The following is a 4,159-nucleotide window of genomic DNA, read 5'->3' as shown; positions in this document are numbered from 1 at the left end:
GTTTGATGACTTCACACCTGTTGTAAAGGTGAGATGGGGGATTACAGTAACTGTGGGTGCGCTTCACCTCGGAGCGCGCTGTCGCGTTGTATTCAATGAATAGACTAAAACAAAATCATGTTCTTCAGCATTGGAGACAATATTGTATTAGGCTAACTTTATTAAAGATTATACACTTTTGTATTCTTTGTCCACACACGTGGGCATCTTTAAATTTTTAGATATTGATCCTTTCTCGATGCAGTGAATTTTCTAAGCAAATTAATAATGATTTCCATGAATGAAAAGGAGAAAGAAGAAAAGGTTACGCAAAAATAAGAAAAAGCTTTAGAGGTAAATGCTGTGAAATGCTTCAAATGAACAGATTCTGCCTATAACAGGTCAGGGACAGTGAGGCTGGATCCAGCAGCGCACCACATCCCACATCATAATACATGCTGATGATGACCAACACGTCTCCCCTGATCTACCAGAGCCAAGTAAAAAGAATGGCAATCAAACAGAATAAAATTAGTAGCAGCACTAACTTGTGCTAGTTATTATGATGGTGGTCAATATTAATTGAAATAATGTTTCTCAGCATTATTTTGTGTTAATATTGACTACCCTAATAATTAAAATAAGTAACTAGTTTACTAGCGTTAGCTACTGCTGCTACTGATTTTATTTCAGCTTACCTGTTCAGTTTTATTGCCATTCCTTATAAAATATTGTCTTTATAGATTTATATGTTGTTTGTCTTGATGTTCTTTTTTTTCGTTTCTTTGACCCAATATATGTTCAGTGATACTTCAAAGAACATGTTTAAATAGCATTGATTTCTGTATTGTGTTATATTTTTATACTAGTAACTGGTGTTAAAAATGTATCTCTACATTAATGAGCCAATGTATTATGGTGTGGGCTGCTGTGGGCCAGGAAGTCCAGGGCCACTTTTTGGTCCCAGTCCGCCCCTGTAATAACGAATGGAGAAAGCACAGTCGAAGCCCGGGGATTCTGTGTTCCGCGCGCGGACCAGCCGCCTTAGAAAAAACCCTAAACCGTTTCCCATTCATTTTCAATGGTAGTGCTAAACCACTACGGATGTAATTATACTTTCGGCCGCCGGTGGCGCTGTGTGGCCCGCCGGCGTCGTTCCGCGCGCTGATTGGTCGAGCCGGGAACCTGAGTGAGACAGAGAGAAGCCCCTGTCTGCAGCCTGCAGATCGGGGCGGGGCTGAATCTGGGGCGGGGCCGCCCCGCCCACATAGATTCTTATTGGTTGTAAGTAAATGAATGACATCGACGCAACGTTCCTCCCACAACTCCTCTCATTGGTTAGTGAAATGTATTGAACTCGCTGCCACGAGAAACAGGAAATGCAGTTGAAAACAATACTTATAAATTATACATTTTATACAAAGGCTGAATCCTTTGCTCATTTATTCAGCTTTCAGATGCGTACAAATCTCAGTTAAGTTTTTAAAAAAATGTACGCTTATGGCAGGTTTGTGGTTTAAGGTTACATACATTTACAAGCAAGACTTCCGCTTTTTAGTTCTCCCATTTCTGGCAATCCGTGACGGTAAAAATGTCAACCAATCGAGTTTATTTACAGCTTTTTTTATATTGTTAATAAAATACATAAATGTGGAATATTCTCACCACTATCCTTGTGTTATTAAATTAATAAATAGAAAATTGTTTTTAAACATCAGAATTGTTTATAAATACAAACATTTATGACACATGAATGAATTATGATGACAAATGAATGAATTTCACTTTTATTTATTGAAGATGATTTCAGCAAAGCATTACTTCTCCCTCCCCATTTAATAATGGCACATGAAACAGCAGTCTGGGTCCTCAGTGCCATCATAAAACCCTCTGAGGCAACCACGTTTCCCATTGCCGCAATAACCGAAGCAGGTCTTGAATAACGTTTTGCATATTTTGCATTCTTTAATTTCAAAAGGCACCCGTAATTCAGCCCTTGATGCTTCACTCCAATTTTCCCAGTTCACTACACCTGTAGCCAAAAACACACACACAAAGCAGAACTTATCTAGGATTGTTAGCCATGATACAGCTTTAAAAATACAATAAGCAAAATTACATAAAAAAAAACAGACAGATGCTTACTGTCAAGCCATGCATAGTGTGCCTTCTGTCTGAACTGGGTCCTGTTCACAATTGCACTAAAGCAACTGCAAGTAAGTGAAATATTCATGTAGGCAGCATCTCCATCCTGTAGCACTACTTCCAAGAGTATGATCTCCAAGATCTCCATGAGTAACTGGAAAGTATATGGAAAACATTTAACTCTTCATTTGCTTGAATGAAACAGGAGAGTATTCAAGCACTTAAGAGACTTACATCCAAAAGTTGCAACTCAGGAGTCATGATTGCCTTTTGTGCCTAAAGAGGATAGCAGAGAAGACATGTAATTCTACACATGTTAAGAGAATACGACAAAAAAAGTCATATTAAGTGTAATTAAATTACATTATTTTCAGTTTGCCTCTTGAGTCTCTTAGTTGCCCGTCTTTCTTCTTCAGACCTGTAATAAAATGTAGTAAAGGAGAAGTATGTTATTATTTTTAAAACTTTTATTTACATAATAAAAAGTGCTACACCTTTAAAATTAAAAATTGACTGATTCCCATTAAACGTACAAAAGTTACTCTCTTTGTGCTTTTGTTCATGACCCTAAATAGATTAAAAACAAGCAATTATGCATATCGCAATATGTACATTTACAATTTCTTTAATCATTTTTATTATATTGCACAGGCCTAGTATGTATAATGTAAAAGCGCACCTCAGCAAAAAATTTAGTGCTAGTTTTAAAAAATGTAGACAAATAAAGAAAAGACAATAAACCTCAAGGTGAAATTCTCCAAAAGAAGCAAACACCACTATCTCCTAATACCAGGCATGTCTGTCTGAGGGGAAAAAATAAAAAATAAATAATATATTTATATATGCTTTCTAATTACTTTTTAATTATATGGCAAATATACGTTAGAGTTTTTACTTACCTCTGTAAAATCAAAGCTCCCTGCGGTTGCAAAGCTCAGGGAATACTGGAATTGTAAACATTACAAATACATTTGTTCTATACTGGATCAAAATCTAGTAAGAAAACATCAGCTCTATAAACTTACCATAAGGACAAAAATGCCACAGTTGTTGCTTAAATGTTGTCGTGGAAGGCCCTGTTGATGTAGCCATGAACACTGTTAATCTACCTTGAAAAACAAATTATTTAAAATGCTTTTACATTTATTTTTTCAAATGATTATTGGTACCATATCGTTGACACAGTATTCATGCCAAGGCCCAGGAGAAATGATCTGTGCAATATTTCTGTGATGAGAAAGACAAAACAAATCATTACTTAAAAAAAAAATATATATATATATATATATATATATATATATATATATATATATATATATATATATATATATATATATATATATATATATATATACTGTATACACATGGTTAGGAACAAATAGTCTTTTTTAAAAATGTGGTAAAGAACAACCACAATCTTATAAAAACGTGGTTATGAACGACCACAACCTCTCAAAACAGTGCACTAAAAACCTGTAGATTTGCACATATTCTTCCTGACTGAATATTTCACCATGCAGAGGATCAAGGAAATAAATGTCATGCTTTCCCGGATTCATAATCTGTTGAGTATGTGACAATACATTCACCAGACAACAAGATGACAACAGCAGTTTATAAATCAAAAGGTAGATGAGAATACATTTTTAGCATTTTATGAAAAATATTCTATTCTTTACTGCAAAACACTTGCTCTGTGTAGATATACTTAAATCTGAACTAGGGATGCATTCCTGTAATATCACACATGGACACAGTTCAATATATTGACAAAAAGAATAATTGTTTACATACAGCACAAATTCAGGCAGAAGCAGACATAAGTAAATCACAAGTTAAACGGGTTAAAGATTAAGAATTACTTACACAAACCATCCAATGGTCTGGTACCCATGTTGGGAAGATAAACCAGTCAATGTTTGTATCCAGCTTTAAAAAAAATAATATTGGTCATGGTCAAAACTCAGAAAAGGTGTCAGGATTTAAAATTTTAAAAAAGTGACTAATACATACAGGCAAGTGTAAAAGTTGCTCT

The 4,159-nt window shown here is 34.9% G+C and overlaps 1 long non-coding RNA gene across 1 annotated transcript; it reads right to left on the bottom strand.

Annotated features, from left to right (window-relative positions):
* Positions 1-1,764: 1,764 nt before the first annotated feature.
* On the bottom strand, positions 1,765-3,351 carry LOC128508793 (uncharacterized). The gene is made up of 8 exons (XR_008355950.1): positions 3,294-3,351; positions 3,150-3,200; positions 3,024-3,068; positions 2,866-2,927; positions 2,488-2,542; positions 2,359-2,400; positions 2,125-2,278; positions 1,765-2,011 (listed from the first exon to the last, which is right to left on the bottom strand). It is a non-coding gene; the product is annotated as an uncharacterized LOC128508793 (long non-coding RNA).
* Positions 3,352-4,159: the final 808 nt, after the last annotated feature.

The sequence above is a fragment of the Clarias gariepinus genome, chromosome 20 (genome assembly GCF_024256425.1).
Source record: "Clarias gariepinus isolate MV-2021 ecotype Netherlands chromosome 20, CGAR_prim_01v2, whole genome shotgun sequence".
In the NCBI taxonomy this organism is placed as follows: Eukaryota; Metazoa; Chordata; class Actinopteri; order Siluriformes; family Clariidae; genus Clarias; species Clarias gariepinus.
This window is presented reverse-complemented; position numbering and strand designations above follow the sequence as displayed.